This window comes from Lepeophtheirus salmonis, chromosome 7, assembly GCF_016086655.4.
Source record: "Lepeophtheirus salmonis chromosome 7, UVic_Lsal_1.4, whole genome shotgun sequence".
Lineage (NCBI taxonomy): Eukaryota > Metazoa > Arthropoda > Copepoda > Siphonostomatoida > Caligidae > Lepeophtheirus > Lepeophtheirus salmonis.
Genome location: NC_052137.2, coordinates 37457346 through 37478937, shown reverse-complemented (window position 1 = coordinate 37478937; position 21592 = coordinate 37457346). Strand labels below are relative to the sequence as shown.

The 21592-nt window shown below is 29.4% G+C and overlaps 1 long non-coding RNA gene across 1 annotated transcript; it reads left to right on the top strand.

Annotated features, from left to right (window-relative positions):
- The first annotated feature begins 252 nt into the window (after positions 1 to 252).
- Positions 253 to 21044, top strand: LOC121122142 (uncharacterized). Its single transcript, XR_011781104.1, has 2 exons — positions 253 to 449; positions 20221 to 21044. It is a non-coding gene; the product is annotated as an uncharacterized lncRNA (long non-coding RNA).
- Positions 21045 to 21592: the final 548 nt, after the last annotated feature.

The following is a 21592-nucleotide window of genomic DNA, read 5'->3' as shown; positions in this document are numbered from 1 at the left end:
TTGTGTACATATAGTAAAATTATACTATATAGTTTTTTTAATGAAAATATTTACTATTTATTTTCGGTCAATTCTTTCTTTATTTTTCATCAAGGAGGCATTTTTTTATACGCCAAAGTATTTACCATCAAGTGACACATGCTTTATACTTCTTGTATGTACTCTTTGTAGAAGAAGAAAGAAGGAAGGAATGAACGAACGGAAGGTAGACATTTGGTAGAGGATGTGTTTTTATTAAACATACTTATTAGTTGGATACTAGACCTTTCTTAACAAACGTCTTTTTACATCAATATACCTACTTTATTGTGAAATAAATAAATAGAATCCATTATCAAATCCATTGTTGTATAAACAACATTAAACAATATTATTCCTGAAGACGCTCATTCGAAAATATCTTGAGGCGAAGCTAAAGATACTCTTCAAGGGGAGAAATACTCTAAGAGGTAAGATTATGTCTACTCATTGAGTAATTAATTGATTGTAAATAGTCATTTACTTCTCTCCTAACATATGGGGCTTGAGCTAAAATAAATTTTACATTTGTTCATGCCATGAATACATATGATTTCATGCAGTTTTTATGAGACATTAAAATTATTTTCTAACTTATGCAACGAAACAAAAAACTTTCATCTCATGGTCTAAGAGTTCCGTAACTATGAAAATTTGACGTTTATTCTGTAAATACATTATTTATGTAACATCTTCCATAATATGAGAGTGTGAAATCTGAACATGCTAATACATATAAATTAATAAATTTCTTCATCTGACACTTTCATCATATCAAAAACATACTAATTAATATTATTAAAATTTATATATTATATGCAATATTTTAGATACAAGATGTCCAAATAAAGTTTATAAAGATTGCCCGGAGGAATAATGCCCTCTGTAGTATTGTCACCGGAAAATTGTCCGCAATTAAGCTATATATATTGTGTTTAATCTAAAAATCTGTCGAATACAAGGATCTGTAGATAGTTGAAAAAACTGTTGAACATAGATATCAGTCGTCGAAGCAACCATTATAGTAAAGTATTGGAAAACTAGGATGGGTGTTTAAGTTTTTGGAAATGGCAGTGGTGGTTTTGAATCTGCCTTGAGGCATCAAGTGTGTACTGGTCAACCCGTTGATTTGGAGCATATGCGATTTTATAGTTCTTTAAAGTCGCAGCGTTGGTTTTTAACCTATCTTGAGGTCTCACAGTTATTTTAGACAATCTCGTATGCCTGGGATGTAATTGGTGAAATTAGGAGGTTTATTTTATTGTTGTCAATCTGTAGATGGGAAAACTATGAACAAATCCTTTAATAGGTTAGACCCATCGTTAAATGTGACAGATTATTAGTAGATGAATCATTATAATATTAGTATAATTGAAGGCAATTTTCATTTGATGGCATTATTGCGGAGGGAAGTTTTCTTGCGGTCAATCCTCCGTGCACAATTAAAATACTAACAGAATAAAGAAAAAAGAAGCTGTCCTTAATGTACTAATTACGAATCTGCAGTTTCTTCCCCATATTACGTGAGATACATGGAAATTTAAATTTTTGAAAAATAAGAGCAATTACTTACTGTTGAAATGATTTGCAACTAATAAAACTGATTATTTACTTATTAGCTTCTCAAAAGTTTTTATATTTATAATGGAGGGTTTTTATGTGATGTCAGCATTGTTGATTTCGTGTGTTTTGGGACCTTAACAACTAAGTTTAATTACAAACTTAAACCTTTTTTAGTGAATATTATGGAAAATGTTAACTAATAGGTGTAAAAATGGAATCAACCAATAAAAAACTTAAACTTTAATATTTTTAATGCATAGTTTTATTATCTAACAGGCCCTAATATGTATTTAAGATATGTTATGACATCGTTATAAAACCAAATTTATATACTGTAGGCAATAAATTTACTAGTATAATGGAAATAATATTATATTTTCTTTAATTATCGACTTTTCTCGTACCTAATTGAAGAGAAAAAAAGAACAACTCTAGCCATTTTTATGGATTTTTAGTTTATATTGCATTGATTTAATTCAAATATCACTGTTTATCATAGACATGTAGTAGTATATAATAAGGGTATGAAGTTCCTTTTTATTTTAAAGTCATTTGATGCAGTTTCATTAAACCTTTGTAAGTGAACATCTTTTTTATATTGCGGTGAGTGAACTGGCTAAAAAAGAAACCCCTAGTCATTATAAAGTACTTAATTTTTTTAATTAAAGTTTTATATCGTTTTTTTAATCATTCCATCCTTTTTCCACTTGTAAATATTCATTAAAATGTTAAAAATACTTGAATGAGTAGAAAACATAAGAAAAAAATATCTTAAATTATAATAATCTTAACAACATATGTTTGGAGTATCGATTTAATATAATTTCTTATTCTTTTTGTAAACACATCATTTTATGTTTTATTTTTTTTTTTTTTTTTTTTTTTTGATAAAAATATCAAAAACTGACTAATATTTTGTGCAAATTTTAAAAATCAAATTGTTACCCTTCTTTTTTTTATGAGGTTGCGTATAATATATATATATATATATTGAACATCTTAAGCAAAATAGTTAAATTAATAAACAAAACCTCTACCAAAATTCCTAAATATACAAATAAATCCTGAAAAAGGCACTATCAAGATAAATAAGGAATTTTAGGTAATTAAATTGAATTTTTCAGGATTTTACAAAAAATATTCACCATAAAATGTAGATTCAAAGAAATAAGTTGTATTTTTTTTTAAATATCGGAGTAGTATAATATCCCAGTTCACAAACAATGGGTTTAGTTTTATTGGAAAAAATTTCTATTTCTTTGTAGTAAAAATTCCAACTATGAGCCCTCAAGATGTTCTTCTTCTCTTCAAACGTCACTGAAAATTGTTTTATACACTCTGTTTACATATTTTAAAAAATCTTATTTTTACACAAATACCCAGCAATTAATATGCCGGTAAATAATCAAGGGCTGTAATAAAATACACATTTGGCGTTATTTAAGTCCATTCTTTAAAATAGAAGACATTTTTATTGAAAAATTTCATTTCTCTATTTTAAAAAATTTAATAAGCGTTACTTATATGTTATATTGTTCTTAAGTATTTCTTAACGTGTACGCACAAATAATTTAAATCTATAAAAACACAGAGCCCTTTATGTAGTTCTTGAGTTATTTGATTAAATTTTAAATTTACATATTTTTATATTTTGTTTTCTGTTGAACTTGTTGCCTCAAAACTTTAAACAAAAACAAAAATCAACGCCATGATGTTACCTATTTTGTAATGAAATACCTACCTTTACAATGAAGGCAATTATCCTGATAATATGCCCAATTACGGTGAAACAAGGTCATATCGTGATGTTTAATGATAATGAACTTATGACCACTTTCATAAAACTACTCATATGTCTGTACACACGATGAAAAACCAATTAGTTTCAATCTCAAAATCATGAAAAAATTTTATGGATATATCCAAACAGTAAAAGACTTTGTAAAAGTGAAGAGTCCTATGGTTAAATTAATTAATAATATTAAATTTTTAAAACTGCAGATATGAGTCAACTTTATTATTTAAGATAAAAGTTATTCATCAAGATGTTACTTGATTGTATCTCCCACCATTTCCACCAAAAAGAAAATAAAATAAATACTCAAAATTAATTGTCTTCACTAGGTTAATAAACAGTACCAAAGAAAGTTTAAGCTTTGTTGTGTTCGAGTTATAATTATCGAGTTCGAGTAACTAAATATTGAGTCAAATTTTGAATCAAATTTGCGTAAAGGCATCTAGAAAAAAAAATTGACAAACTCAATAAGACAGTCAATTATTAATCAAACATTGTCGATTATTTTAGAAAATATTTATTTCTAGTAAGTTTTCTCAAAAGGTTGCATCTATACCGTAAATACAAAATATAAATGAAACTAATTAATGTTGTTAAATAATATTGGAGCTACATCATTATCAATTCTGAGAGGAGTACTTTTTTTTCTAAATATAAGATAGACGAAAAACTAAACGCCAATTAGATTTTTTTTAAATTTCATCCAAAAGTATGACTACAAATTTTATAAGGAATTACTCATTAAAAAAGCAGAAACAACTGGAGATGAGATTAATCTGTGTTCGAATATTTTGAATTTTGATCGTTTAAGTTTGAGTTCATTCCAGTTTTCAAATAATATTTTGGGCAATTTCGAGTAATTTTCAGAAAGTTGTAGACTTAAGTAAAGCCGAGTTTTTTTAAAGTTTAAGTAATACTCAAATCAAATACTAAATATGATTATTATCGAATCAGAACTATGATAAAATTATAGTTGATAAAATTTCCATTAAAATTAGTTCTAGGTAAATAAAGTGATATTCAGCTCATATATTTTTGTTTTTACAAAGTGTGAAACATTTGCCTTAAAAATGCGATTAGCTGCCAATAATTTAATATTTTTCATAAATTATCCTATATGTGCCTGACATCTCTTTAGACTTGATATCATTAACACGGTTTTATCCAACTTAGTTTTTAAAAGTTTAAAATTTAGATAGATTTGAGGGGGGAAATATTAATAGATGCTAAATTATATATGTAATAATATTGATTGTCTACTAACTAAGGCAATAGACATGAAACACATTAATGTGGTAATTTTCAAGATTACTTTTATATCTATTGGATGATGTAAAAAGTATGAAAACAATTAATTTTTTCATTATAATTATCAATGTTCTCTAGTGGATTCCAATTAGTTGAAATAGTTCATCCAATAAGTTTTATTTATTATGATCCAATTACTTTTGCAAAATACGTATGAAAGGAAAACATACGTAGGTATTAGAAGCTTCTATAAAGTAAAAAGTTCTCTCTCAATAAATATTATTGCCTATTTTTACGTAATCAATGATTTAAATAAAATTGAATGGATAGAAATATTGATAATATTATGTCCCATATTAAGGATTTGAATATATTTTAGGGGTAAACTATGTATAAATAAATATACACAATGCCTTCATAATTTCATTACAATATAACCATACTTCTTAGTATTTATTGTTCTTAAGTAAATATAAATAATTATATTCTTATTACTTACGTCTAGAATTTTTCTGTAACCCAACTAAAACGACTTTTATTTGCGTTCTTTAGACACTGAATAGATCCAATTAATTCATAGAAAGATAGTTTTTATTATTTTATTCGTATAACACGGCGCAATTCCACTGACGAATCATTGGTTGGAGCTTTTTTGGAAAAAAAATCAAATACTAAATTTTTTTAAATATAATTTCTAATATACAATTTGATAATTAAAATTTTTTCAAAAATTAACAGCTTTTCACAAAAAATTTCAAAAACCATGGCTATTCTCAAAAAAATAAATTTTTGGAAAAAAGATTTAAAATCCATAGTTGTTCTCAAACAATTTGTTTTTTTGCAAAAATATTTCAAAAATCACTTTTACTCCGGAAAAATTAAATATTTTTTTAAAAAAGATTTCGAAAATTCACAACTTTTAAAAAAAAACCTTATTTTAGAAAAAAAAAATTATATTCCTAAGTTTTTATTTTTTGGAAAAAAAAATCAAATATTTAATTTAAAAAAAATCAAATATTTAATTTATTGAAAACAAATTCAAAAATAAATCATTATTAACAGAAAATTAAATTTCAAATATTAAATTTTTTAAGAAAAATTTCAAAAATACCCAGTTATTAACGGAAAATTAAATTTTAAATATTTAACTTTCTTGTGAAAAGCAATAATCATTATTTTGTTTTTGTTTTTTTGGGGGGAGGCTATTTTTTTATAGCTTAGAAATGTAGTAAATAGTTAAACACAATTAATAAATCGCAAATTATGCATTATTTTCATGATGTCGATCCCCATTCCAGAAAAAACACCCGTTCCTCCGATTCCGATTAATCGTCACATCACTAGTTTTAAATGTAATTTCTAATTTTTCCAATACGCTTTAAATTCCTTCTGTGAGCTCATCTCCCATATAAACACAGTGGCCTCACCTAGTTTGTCTTTAGTGTTAACCTCTCCAGACAGTTTGTTTTGTTTTATTGTAAAAGATATCAATGCAAGACTTTGGGAGGGGGAATGCTTACTGTGTGAGAGGACAAAATTAGATCCAAATCCCTTGTTTTTATTTTCGGCTCCAAACTGACCTGAATGCACTGCCAACCAGTTAAGAAATGCATTTCTTAGTATGAAAATAATGCAAGAATATTAACAACTATACATATGTTCGTACAGTTGTAATGTTTGTAATTTATTTTGTAACACTTGTCTAAAGCTTTTGCTTTTTACATAGTTCAAGTTTATAATTTTGTATTGTATTGACACAAGACACTATTTCCGTTCGTACAAAACTGCAATTGTGTGTTAGAAATGAAATAATTACATAACCTCCATTGTAATATAGGGGCCTCCGCAGGATTATATATATATATTTATAGAGGGTGGCTAAAGCCAACGGCCCTGTGATACATTATTCTGTTCTCACAATGTGAAAGGGAGTACACAGAAGAGTATGATGGCCAATATTGTCATAGACAATAAGAATAGGAACATCACATATACGCCGTCTATATTTTTCCCCCGTTCATTGTTTATTTTTTTCTGTTCGTTGTTCATTTGTTCATTTTCCGTTCAATGTTCCAGCTTGCCTGTTGGTAGGAATGAAAATGTCTACATTTTTGAATTTTTGAATGGACGAAAATGTCTAATATGGGATTTTCTCTCCCTAAACAAGAAAAATTTTGAATCACAAAACCTCTTTCTTTTCACAGGAAAAATTGTTGAGATTATAATAAGAAACTAGTGTTGTGTTGGTCCTTATTTATTCGGTCTAGTCCAGTCTTAGGACCCGTCAAATTTTGGGACCGATTCAGGGAATATTTCATAAAAATATCGATGGTTTATTAAGCCAAATAAGATTGATGAAATATGCATTAAGATTATTACATATATCTTTCAAAAAATATGACAATTTTCCTTATAATACAATGAAATACGAACATATTATATTGTTACTTGGCTATATAGTTGATTATTATATAAGGGAATAATTAAAAGGAGGGAAAACACCCTCATTGACGTCACTAGGGATAGATTTTACCTTCTTTAAGGACTGACAAGTGGTATTGCACTGGACTGGATGGTACAGGACTTGACTGTACTCAGATGAAAGAGTACTAATAACAGACTTAGACTCGAATGGATACTCGGGAGAATGTAAAATCTCCGTCGAAAATCAAATTGAGTTAAGTATCTCAATTTGTTTCAATTTGTCTATTATGCTTATCTTTTATTTATTTTTTTGTGTTAGAATGGCATTGTATTCATAAAATGTAATGGCCTCAAACTGTGATTATAAAAAACCTTCTTATTATTTTTGATCAAAATCAATTGGTAATTTTTGCTGTAATCCTGCGAACTAACAAACTAAGGCAAAAAAATAACCTCCGTTTAACTTCGTTGTAGAGGTAAAAATAAGAAACACTCTTTTTGTGTTGAAAACAAATCAGACGCTAATCAATGCATAAGATTTACAACCGAAAGCCTGAATAGACCACACGCTCGGAAGAAATTATTCTCTGCAACTCAATGTAGTAGGTTCGCACCCCGATTATTCAAAGAGAAAGAAATATACTTTATCTATCTTGATTTCACACTAGATTCCTAGGTAAGATGGAGCCAATTTAGCTTTATTTATAATTAATCAGTACAACTCCATCTGACCAATTAATAGAAAATGAAAATAAAAATTTCAATATTTCATCAGTTTTGTGCTGTAGGTGAATACTAATATAATTCATTGAAATAGGTTATGAGTAAACTTAAATACATATATATATATAAATATATACTATCTGCGAGATAGTGTTAAAGTTTGTAACTAATATTTAAACTATTTTTTTTTAATGGGACATGATGAGAATAATTTGCTAGTGCCATCTATTTAAGTAAGTTCGCGCCCAGGCGATTCCTAGAAAAAGAAATAAACTTTCTGTATATGGATTTACCCAAAAGATTCCTAGTTCAGATGGAGTAAATGTAATAATATAATGTTTACTTATACTTAATCAGTGCTACTCCATCTAAACAATTAAAGGAACATTAAAAAAAAAATTAAACAAATAGTTTTTTGTTTTTGTTCGATGTTAATAAAGGAAAATCAGTCTGTATCAATGTTATATGTATGTATCCACGCTGAAAGAAAGTCCTTTTTTAGTGTAAATACTTGATCTAATAAACATCAATACCATCGAGAGTGCGCGTAACATCAAAAAAAAAAAAAAAAAAGAGTATTTGCATAGAATTGTATTAAACATGAATTAAATCTTGCAAGAGTGTAGGTCAACTCATATTAAAAAAGAAAAAAAAATAGGAAGAACATTATATAAAATAAAAAATAGTTAATATGAATTTAAATTAGGTTTAGCAATAAGCTTAAGTACTGCCTGGCTCATCATGCAATAGTAAATACTACTTTCCGTTAGCTGTTACCCTTATTCCTTTATTATAGATGAGATAATATCTAATTATTGAGTAACTGCGTGTGAGTGTACCCATGAAAAACAGGGAGTAACACAAAGAATATATCAGGGAGTTATCTTCTATATTAGTAAAGCAAAGTTTATCTTTTCGGCGACTGCCTAGAAACTCAGAGCAACGCCGGGTAATTCATGAAGTTCTATTATTTTGACACGGTACAGTGCCACTCTCTACCGAGTTGTTTACAAACTTAAATAAGTAAACAACGACCATCCCTTATTTCAAAAATTTATTCATTAGGTCCATAGAAAGTACCAAAAAAAAGGTAGCTGTTATTCATCAAAATTTTATGATTTGTTCTGCATTTGCATCAAACTAATGTACATGTGTATTTTGACTATTGATATGTAAGGATCCAGTTTTGGTTTGTCGAAATGTATATTTTTCATTCTTTTAAACCAGTATCCTGATATATAATTTTATCTAAAGAAAATATAATTCAATGTACATACATATTTTTATATTCTTTATAATATGATTTATCTTTTCATAAAAGTATAATAAAATGCAAATCCTTCCGTCTAAATATAGTATAAAATAGTTATGATTAATATTTTTTTTGTCTGTAATTAATCATTTAAATAAATCATTTTTTGTTTATTTAAGCAAAAGTTATTTTTAATTAATTCAATAGCAAATAAATGATTCCGTCTGGTGGTTATTTTTAATGAAAAACCATTATCATTTAGATCTATATCTAAAATTGGATATTAATAACAAATTATTTATCAAAATTCTAATCTTAATGTTCACCTGCAATGGTATATGACCATTAATAAAAGTATTTCCTTCTTTAATCATAATTTTTTTTATAATGGACTTCATCCATGTCTGTTCTATAACTTTTCATCAATGAAAAATTGATGCAGTTAATAATTATTATAACTATTATTCAGTGTTTGGCAATATTTTTATTTTATGATGGATGAGATAATTAATGTCTTTCATTTAGTAAAAGTTTGTATTACATTGTTATAGATAGGCTTTTAACTGTAGTATACCTAAAAAAATAATGAAGGAACATATAAAACGCTATGATGAAAGATTTAAATCTATCATGCAACTTTTGGCTTGACAATGTTACTCATAATATGCAAAAAAAAAAACACCATTTTTTTAAGAGGAGAGGGGCCGAAATGATCAATTTTCACTTACCTCTATTATTGAATTATGTTTAACAGCTGCAAATTTGATGGAAATGCAAAAAGCCGAAAAATAACTAAAAATATCACATTTAGTGTCATTTGTAAGCTTTGATATACAGGAGAAACTTGAAGTAGAATTTAATCACTATTTTATCCTTGTTATTATTAATACAAAGGTTTCATTGCTCAGCCAAACAACAGCTGAAACAGAGATATTCAATTTTTGTTTTTATCCCATATCCCTATGTGTAATCATGTCTGAGCAACAATAAAGGCAACGTGTCTGCAATCTTTCCAGGGCCTGTGTTAGTTCTGAGAAGGCAGTAAAGGAATTACGCATCTCCATACGAACTATTTATAATTTTAAGAAGTTAATTAAAGTTCTATACAGCCAAGAAGAACGAAAACTTCTAGAGCAACAACGTGACTGACTTCTGGTCTTCCTTCCTGTGGCTCTCCTCCAGCCTTCATCTGATTCCCCTGGAGTTTGCACTTTGGAGTGTCTTGGAGAAGAATTAGTGTTTGATCAGTCTGGACTGAATGAACCGGACCGACTATCCATCCGTCTAAATTGAGTGAGTCGATGGACCGCGGTCTGGACCGATATAAATTAGAAAAAGAAAACATATGACATCACAGACCTTGTTTTAGATAATATATATTAATGATGATAATTTATTTCGTTCCTATTTCCAAATAGAGCATTCCTGTGTCTCTGCAGGCCGGTTATATAATTTTAAAAGCTTCTTTCTTTTGTGGTCCACGTTTTCATTCCACAGACCTATGCAGGATCGAGTCACGTGACACGAGTTTTATTATTAGTTCATTTTTTGGACAGGCAGAGTGAGTCGATCACGTGATCGACTCAGGCCGATAATGGGCCGATCCAACACTAAGAAGAATGTCTGCCACAACTCTCATTCAAATTTAAATTCGCTAGTAGCTGCCATCATAACAACCTGGTACGCTATGGACACGTCAAAAGCTACCAATCTGTTTGTGGGCATATCGAGTTTGTTATTCCTTGTGAGGAGGATATATTGAATAATTTTGTTTCCTTGATTGTATAAAAATTTAATTTTTTTCTTAATCTATTCATGCTACTGCAAGTTTTGTGTCACCACTCTGTGGAAGGGGCCCACATTTTAATTTAAATAGGTGTAGCATTAAATACTCGATTTGTAAAAAATAACTATCTGGATTAAACGTGTCCGATCCGATTCAAACTTGTCAATAATACAGTCAATCCATTGGTGTGTAATAGATGTGAGATGCACATGCTATGATTAGAGAAAAAAAGTAGTTTTACTCCCTCTCTGCTGTAAATTATAATAAGTTGTTTGAAGGACTAAACGTTTAATTTTGACTATTTCTTTTTTAATGATATTACCAAAATATATTACTTATTTAAAGAAAAAATTTATATACTGGTAGTTGTATAAATACGCGGACTATTTGTGGCAAATAATTAAATGTGTAATAAAATGCGTATGACGTATTTTTTTGAAAATTATATAATCGAGAATTTATTCTGGTATAAAATTTAATATAATTACTGAATATAACCACCATCAGCTGCTATGACACCTTCCAAGCGCCTGCGGAAGGCCTTGCACACATTGATGATGTAATGGGCTTCCATGGCTGCCCATTGCTCATTGACACTGGCCTTCAATGAGTCCATATTCGGGTTGAGGGTAGCACAGGCCTTCTTCTCAATTTGCCACCACACACTGTAGTCAAGGGGATTCAAATCAGGTAATTGAGGTGGCCAAATGTTTTTGTGAAGGCCTCCTTCACCTCATTCACATTGATTTTCCGTGGTCTGCCTGTCCGAACACCCTCCTTCAAATCTTTTCCCTCCTTGACAAGCTTCTGGGCCTTGAACACAGTAGTACTGGATAGTCCAGTGTCCTTGATTATCTCCTTGACAGACCTACCGGCGCGGAGGAGAGTGGTAACCATATGACGTTTGGCCTCGTCATTCATCGTAAACGACTTTGTTTGATGCGAGTAAGAAAAACAAAAACAAAGCCAAAAGATTTACCGAGTTACTTGTGCGTGAATTTTTTATTTCCAGTCACAGAACCTCGAGATATAAGCGTTTAAAAATTAGTCCGCGTATTTATGCAACTACCGGTATATGGAGTATTATTGAGTAATATATAATTTAAATACTAGCGTGGTGCAGAGATTTAAATACACTAGCTATTTTTGGACAAAAAGGAATTGACCAAAAAATTATAAATATGACTTTCTAACAATACTAATTTAGGAATAAAAATTAAAATAAAATAATTAAAATCGAGCCAAGAATTATATACGGGGGCATTGATGGTTTAAATATTGAAAAGTAGCTGATTTTTATGCTAAAAATATTGAGCATGTTGACCTTATTATACAACAGTTTGTTTATTTAGATAACATTGACAACATTTATTTTAAATAATGTGGGTAAAAGGACAATGACAGTGAAAAAAAAAATATTCATGATTATATGTAGTAAAATAATTTTACTTTAGAATGATAAATGAATGTTCCATGATTCAAAGAATGTGCAAGTGCCTCCACCTAATTGGTTTTCCCAAATTGTTTTTTTAATTTCAAAACTCTTTTAACACTTTATTTGTGAACATCCTTTTTATAAGGCGGTTAGTGAAGTGGATGGCAAAGAAACCACAAAAATAAACGTAGTAAACTACACGATAAGCAGTTCATAATAATACATCATTTAAGTTTTGTTTCGTTTTTGAACAATTTGCACTCTTAAATATCAAATAAAATACTAAAAGTACATGTAGAAATACAAAACATCGCAAAGAAAAAACAAATGGTTATTCTAAAATAATCCTAGTTTTGATGAGGTTGTGTGTTCCATATAAAATAATACCCATAATATTACATTTTTGTAGCTTCTTCCTGTACGTCTTAATCCTCACATTAAAAAGAAGAGTTCGAGGAATCACAAATAAAAACAAAGGAACGACTTTTCAGCGATACATTTAGGATTATAAATATATAATCCTAAATGACGTTTCAGAAGCATACAGAAAACTATCGGCCTTAAAATGTAGATTTAAAGGAATAAGAAGTATTTTTGTATATCTTTGGGTGAATGATTATGATCATGGATTCATGCCTTTCAAAAAACACAGATTGTACAAAGTAATTTGTAATTTTAATTGTCAAAATTTATTCTGAAGGGAGCGTCATAATCTAGAACATTTGTTCTAAAAACTTTTTTGAGGTCGACCCTTAAAAGAGTGTTTTGTAAAGCAATGTGCAACCCCTGCACCTCTCATTGATTTTATTCAAATATATGACTTAAAAGCCATATATCAACTCTATATAATTCAACTACGAAGCAAATAATATAAGTCATTTGACTAAATTGTTAATTAAAAAAATTATTTTATTTTATTTTTATATGTACTACTTTGAATCATTTCTATACTATCAATTCCCCTTCTTGCGGTAAATAAAGTCAAAATTGAGACTCACAGAGAAATAATATTAAAGGCTGTGTATCTGAAAGCATGTTTTTAAACTAATCAAGGTCTTAGTATGACATTGAGCACAACTGGCCTATTCTTTTCGACAAAGCAATACGAAAATCCCTCTCCAGGTTAAACTGCGATCTGTAATTATTCGTCATGTAAGTTCATATGAAAAAAAAGTCAAACCAAATGGTATACGTAAATCCTTAGCCAGCAGTGGGTACTCATTCACAGGAATCCTAAATTCGTGAAGTGTTCTAGAATCAAAATCTTTTTAAGTGTTTTGGTGACTTGAAAGTTCGATAGGCGCATCTGACGACCAAGGATTAGCTGTGGGGCGTATCCAGTTATGTTTTTCTGGGGCACCTTTTATGGGAAATACTTTTTAAAATAATCCAGAAGAGACGTATAAAAATAAGTACATTCATCATTTTCAAGTTTTAATGCCACTCAAATTAATGAAAATTTTAAATTATATATTTTTTTTTTTTTTGGAAGGTGTCTCACAACACCTCCTTTTTCCTGCAACCCCAACTTTGGGAAACACTAAGAGACGTCTAATGAAAAGAAGATATGAAAAAACCTTTCTTAAAAGAATAAAAGATCCGGCATTCACCTAACAAAGAGTTATTATTTTAAAGCATACTTTTTTAAATCTGTATTGTAGGAGTGGGAAATTTTACAACTAGCCACACTTCTGAAATTTGTGCCACTCTACAACTGATTGGGACTTCAGAATGGAGAAAAAATAATTGTTTAAGAAATCTTTGATCTCTTAATATGTTTTGAATTTTTGAAATCTTAAAGCTAGTTTTGTGGCAGTCCTTATAAATTTGGTCTAGTCAAGTTTTAAGAACGGATAATTCTTGTGACTGGTCCTTGAGACTGTTGGTCTTTCGAACTGTCAGTACAAAACTGAAAAATTAGAAATAAAGTCAAGGACCGAACTTTATACTTTTTTCGGACTACTATGTAAGACTGAAATGTACCGAATAGAGACGCAACTAAACGGGAATAGAGTCTTCAGTCCTAAATATGGACCAACATAACAAAATGTTTGTATAATATCCCAATTTACTAACGAAAGGTTAATAAAATCCACCCAAAATGTCGAATTACATATATGAATAATGTTCTTTCCGCTAGACTTATTTGGAACCAATTAACCAAACTTTTCCCGGTGTTGTTGTATGTAATTTCATCAAACTTCATCATCAACCAACTTTTACATCTTATTTCACAAGGTTTTCATCATGGACGGAATCGCCCAAAACATGACTAGTCCCCATTAGGTACATACGTCATACCTATATGTACTCGTATAGTACGACCACAAACAATTAACAAATAATTAAGGAAAGTTATTAGTGAGATTCTTTACTGTAATTTAAGGTAAAAATTAAGGTTAAAATAATTACATAATGGTCCTTTTAAAAGAGTTAAATTACACTTATTAGAGTTCTTTAGATATGCACAATATATGAGTATACACAGTATACAGTGGGTACAATGTAGGTAAATTTAGGAAAATAGTATATATGTATTTAAGTCAATAATGACATTATCTCTTATATAATTTATGTTCATAGGAAAATAAATAATTATTGCTATTCATAACGAACGTTTTTATGTGACGTCAGCATTCTTAATGTGAGCCATTTTAGGGATCTAAGCAACAAAGTTTCATAACAATAAAAAACCTTTTTCATTAATATAGAGAAAAATAGGAAATTTTTGAATACGAAAATGAGATCAGCAAAATACAAAGACTTAAGCCGGACTGTCGATCTAAATTATCTATACTCCTATAATGGAACGGTTTTATCATATTATTAATTGTATATTATATCAAAACAGAGCTTACAAACCAAAATTGCTCATGATTGGCTGTTTCAGGACTATAAACACCATTTACGTCGAATAAAACTGTAAAATGGCCTAAATGTTATTTGTTGGTGGGCATCTTTGACGTGCACTCAAACAATACTGAGTTTAAACAATCACAAAACTGTTTCAAAAGTTATTTAGTACTAAAACTTATCTTTCTAACTCAATTTAACGTAAAATGATGGCACTCATTTAACAACACGATATAAACATTACTAATAACGGATTTTTTTTATTATCCTTATAATATTAGACACTAATTTATATTAAAAATGAACTGTTGCATCGTTCCATAACCTTATTTCCATAGTGCAGACTATTAATTATCTATTACAATGAATAAGATCAAATATTTGTCTCAAATTACCCAACGTCAAATATCTGATTATTTTCTAACTTTTTATATAGGCATTTTCAGTACCTCTATAACATTGATTTAATTCAAATGTCCCTGTTGATTGCATGTATCAAGTAGTATCCAATGCAGGTGTCAAGTTTTTTTATTAAATCTTAAAGCATTTTGATTCAGTTTCATCTGGGTTTGTTGAAAATTTGTTCCCTCTAAATATGAACAATGAGTTACCAAGATGGCGCCTCCTTCAATTTTAATTTCACTTCTGACGTCAGTAAAAACGTTTTAAAGCACATAATTACCTCATTAACAAAAAAAATCGGCTTATTTTCCCTAATCAGTGTTTTGATATTTGATTGGTTGAACTTGAATCAGCTTTTGTTAAGGTCCGAACAATTTTTAGCAATTATTGAATATTATTATTATAAATATTACATAATTGTAATTTGTAAATACTATGTATGATTATATGGCTGTAATTTAGTTTTACAGACGTACATATATTTATCCTTTCAGAATTACGTGTTATAATGATGAAATAAATCACATGTTGGTTGAAATCATTATTTGTCTATAAATTCCACATCCAATAAATATAAAATATGTAAATATAATCGTTCGGCTCTAAAAAAACTTCAATAAAAATTATAAGGAATCCACAAAAAATAACTTTTGAATATTTTTCTAACAAAGCTTCATAACTGCTTTGATGTTTATCTTTAAAATATAAGGAGAAATTTAAATTAAATTATTGATGTAAAAAAAGTTATACATACATACCTGGTGTAGAAAAAGTACTGAGACCTGTCTCTAAGTAGTCATTAAAATACTCATAATTGATCAGAATGATGTTGTACATAAAAAAATTATTTTTTAATATAACAATGCACATTAATTATGAATCTGGCCTACATCACCTTCAATGAAAGCCTCCAAACGCCTCTGGAACCCCTTACACACATTGAGAACGTAGTCCTTTTTCATGATCCTCCTCCACTGCTGGTTAACGGATGTCTTCAGGGCATCAATATTGGGGTGCTAGATTTTTTTGGCATTCTTCTCAACTTACCACAAAATGGAGTAATCCAGTGGATGTGTCCCCCTGGGCTCTGAGGGAGACAAAGGTTCTCAGATCAGAAGTTCATGTTGCTACCTATCCATTCTTGTACAATATTTGCAGTATGGGCTAGAGCTCCGTCCTACTAAGATACGAAAGTGGTCTTGTTGGACTTGTTGGAGGTCTTGGTGATATATGGGACCCCATTTTCCTTCAATACCATCAATGATTCAGCTGCAGGTAGCAACACCTCTGTACAAGTTTATCATATAATGCAAGTTTGAAAACTTGAAAAAAGGAAATACCGACGAACGAAATCAACCCATAAAATTCAGACAATATTTGTAACTATTTTAATTTTATTTCTCAACATTTTCTCCAAAAGCAATATGTTTTAATATCGCTTTAATACTTTTATTACCCAATCAAATCAGTTAATTAATTTATTAATACTAATTTTACAAAATTAAAAAAATTAAAACTATCTGGAATAAGTTAAACTACATACGTAGATTATTTTCTATACAAATGGACATCTCCACACTATTTCTTAACCTTTTTCACCCTATTTTATCGTTAACGCAGAGAGCTGTTTAGGCTACGTGAATGTAGATTACAATAATATTACGGGGGGAAATTGAATCGTTTATTATAATTTGCACAAAGATAATTAATAATTTAGATGTAAGGAGTTAAAACAACTTTATAAATGCTTCATATTCAAAATAATTGATAATTTATTGCTCATAAGCGATTCATTTTTCAAAATTTATAAAGCGTCTCAAAAGAGAAAAACCAGTACCTTGTCCAACAAAAAACATTTAAACGTGCCAAATAGATACTTGAAATAACACAAGGGTTAATAATGGACCCCGGAATTAGTAAATCGACAGTTGATTTTTTTGGGCGAAAGTACTCTTTGTCAACTTTTAATTACCCAGAAAGATACAAATTAAAAGCATAAACTATTAGTTATGGCTAGAAATAGACCGATTATAATTATCGTTGTCGATGTTTGGCATTTATATACATATTAGCATGTAAAGTGGAGAGAAAATACAAAAAGCATAATTTTATAACATTTAAAAACTTAAAAAATATATTTAACCTTAAATATATTTGTTTATTTGATTTTTTTTTTTTTTTAATTTTTATGAAGAAGTCTATCACAAAAAATAGAAAAAATAATGATAATGGTGACATCATCAGGGGCCCGTAGGATTTCAGGGGGCGGAAGGGAGGGCCTTGACAATAATATTTTTTTTAAGAGAGCGTGTTGGGGTTTTCAACCATTTGGATAGGATATTTTTGTATAAATGCCAAATTCGACAAATAAATTTCCCAAAATTATGACGCCTAAAATTTTGGAGTATACAAAAAAGAATATTCTGATAATTATAAAAATTTCTCAAAAGTAGGGCAATGGTCTCTTGTACCCTATGGCTCTGGCACCAATGCTTGTGTGTTATATGTATACAGTAAAACTGATGATTTGTTAGGGTCAAATTCTCAACTATAATTTTTTAAAAGACCACATCCAAAAAGTTCTGTATTATAATTAGACCATTACAATATGATTTTATAAGATCAATTTATTAAATTAATCATTCAAGGGGCAAAAGTAGAAGAAGAAAAAGGTAGAGAGAACAAAAAAAGCGACAGTAGAACTCAAAAAGTGTGCCAGTAAAATGTAAATATACACTCCTAATTACATTTAATATATAGAGATGTTCTCCCATCAAGAATGGAAGAAGAATCATAACTTGTGGTTTCGTCTTTATATAGGACTGAAGACTGCAGTACATATCAGTTCTAAAAACTTATAAATTTCGATCCTTGATGACGACACTCAACTTTATTTCCTCTTTGTTTAATCAGTTCTGCTACTGACAGTCCTAAGGACCAATAGTCTGAAGTAAAGGACTCAAGGGAAAGAGTGGACCCTCAGTAGAAGAAGAGCATGTTTATTCCTTCTCGACACTGATTGCCTTAAAAATGCCACCTACCATAATATATATTTCAAAGGTCTTGGAGGAGTTTCATTTACTATTTTGAGGACTTAAATAAGTTATTTGTTATAATGAGCCAATAATTGCAATATATTTTTTATAATGAATGTCAAATGTGTATTGCAATGTATTATAAAAATACATAAGCTACAGATAAAAAGTTCCATTAAAATGTTTATCTTTCCAAAAGACATAAATAGAAAAATGTCATCAAACGTGCTAATTGAAATCCAACCAAAGGCCCAAGGGCTTCTCAACTAATATAATAAGCTATTTATAATGTTTGAGGGAATCTGTCTATTCTGTGACTAAGGACTGACTCACAAAGATAACGAAGACCTAACAGTTTTTTTGAGAGAATATGAATATGTCTATTCATAAATTTCCCTTGCCACGTAGTAACGGATGATTTATTAGAATAGAGTTCTTTGTATGACAGTATTTTTATAGAGCTTTGAGGAAAGTGATATTTTTTTCTCTAAGTTAGAATTTCAAATAAATTAAACATATTCAATCACTTATGTAAATATTATAATATTAGCAAAGATTAGGTATAATGATATCGATGTAATTTTTGATTCCCACACTATGCATACAAATTCATAATTTAAGAAGATAAAGTACATCAGAAAAGTAACGATGAGGCCTTCAACAGTATTTCACAAATATTAGATTATTTTTGAGCTCAAGATTGTGAGTGACAATGAGAATTTAAATGATATCTTTAAATAATTATCAACATAATTATCCCATGTCAAAAGTACAACTAAGTGAGTGTTTGTTCATATTGTATATTCCTGAAAATCGTTATACCTATTATAATAGTTCTCGCTGAATGCGTTTTTATTTTTGTCGTTGAAATTGATTTTTTGTCTTTATGCGTTTTTTATTTTTGTCGTTGAAATTGATTTTTTGTCTTTATGCTCTTTCCCTCGAGTCCTTTAGTCTGAAGAGCCGATAGGAAAAGTTTTAAGACTGGACGGAACTGGACCAAATAAATAAGGACCGACACAACACTAATAATAACAGCTTGTAATATTTTTTTATAGTATAATGTGAGAAACCAAGGAGTACTTTACCTACAAACACTCGTTGCTAAACCACATTTAAAGTAACATTCAATATTTATTTCAATTTTCCTTTCATTGGTCAGATGGAGTTAGTTCTATTGATTAAGCATAAGTAAACATTATAGTATTACAATTACTCTATCCTACCTAGGAATAGCCTTTAAAGTCCATATACAAATAATATATTTCCTTCCATATCTTGATATAAAAACAAACTTTTGTTTAGATGATAACGATTTTTCGGGAAAATCACATGATACTGAGATAAATTTGTGAAAATAACCATTCCTAATAGGATGAATATACAAAAAATAGAATAGTTTACATGTGTATTTTATTAATAGTATTTTGCCAAAAATATGTGAATATTATGTCAATGTTAAAAAAGTTGTACAATGGACTTTTGTATCATTTATGTAGGTATCACACTTTGACAGAGAATGAGGCTTAGTAATTATTTTACTCTTTGCATGTCAATACTATTCATGAGAGAGCTAAAAGGAATTTAAAACAAAGTTCGAGCGTTTTGTATTACTATTGAAAAAATCAATTAATATTTCCTTACATAGTCAACACTTTTTTCCACATTATTTCATTTATCTTTCAGGAGCGCAAAATGCAGCATCATCGTTTTATTTTAATACTATATGTGACCATCTTCTGCCTCTTGGGTGTATCAGGATATAGACGCCGTCCTCCAAAGGGAAAGTTTTCAATGGCAAACATTGTATCAGGACTTAGAAAAGGAATAAGGGATTTCATTCCAAGCTTTCGTGAGAGTTATCGCGTACGACAAAGACTTCCTCGCAAAGCCATTCCTTACTTAGCACAAGAAAAGCCCTCTACCTCATTTAGAGCACCCAAAGAATATGTTGCAATTGACGAGCCGATATTTTCTCCCTATATTCAAAGAGATAATTCACCTATTCGGATCCAAAGGCATCCTTCACCAAAAATTCCTGCAAAAAACCCATCCTATGCACCAATTACCTCAGAGCATTTTGCAACTTTAAATGAAATTAACTCAGGTGAGTCCCACAGCTCAAAACCGCGGAATCCATTCCTTCGAAACCCAAGAAAAGAGAAGTTTATTTATCGTTCATGGAACCCTTTGGATACAGAAATTTATCCACCATCAATTTTTGCTCCTGTTGCGAGATTTTCTCCTTAAAACGTGTTACTCTAATTATTTTACTTTATTTATTCATTGTTGTATTTTTATGTATGTAAATTTACAGTGTACATCTTGCATATACAGTATACATCCCTATATTTACTTATTTATTTTTAAGAACACTTTTCAATTTGATTCTATTATACTTTCCGTCTATTTTTTTCCTTCTTTAAATCTCAATACAATAATGTATTGAAAGAGAGTTTGATTGATGTCGTACCTAAAATAAATAATGTTATTGCTATTTAATTGAAAAACACGAGATAATTATACCCTCGTGAATGATTTATTTCTTTACTTCTTTTTAGAAGTACTAAAACTAATTTATTTACTAGAAAGTGTCAATACACTAACAGTCATTCACAAACAACTTATTCAATCGGATAATTAATGGGCCTTATAAAGGTATTTAGATATATAACGCTGCTACCTTTATTAAGTGTAGATCAAAACCTTTCAACCACAAAGACAAAGAAAAAAGGGAAGCATTATGGAAATTGTCCAAAACTTAACAATTGCTAATTTAAGTTGAGCCAATCAACGTTCAGAATACTCATAAGGGAAAATAAGCATGAACGCTGACAGCAGAATACAGTGCAGATTTTTTTGTAAGTGGTATAAGTAATTTATACAGTCCAGGCGCAAAAGTCCTGATGAAGAATTGGGGGAGAAAATATACAATATGATTTTAGATAATAATACCTGGAGAGGTGAAAACCAGTGCCAATTTTCAAAATATGTGGGCCCAATCAAAGAAGGGTGTTCCAGGTCTTTTTTATGCAAATGGACTTGGTTGTATCATACA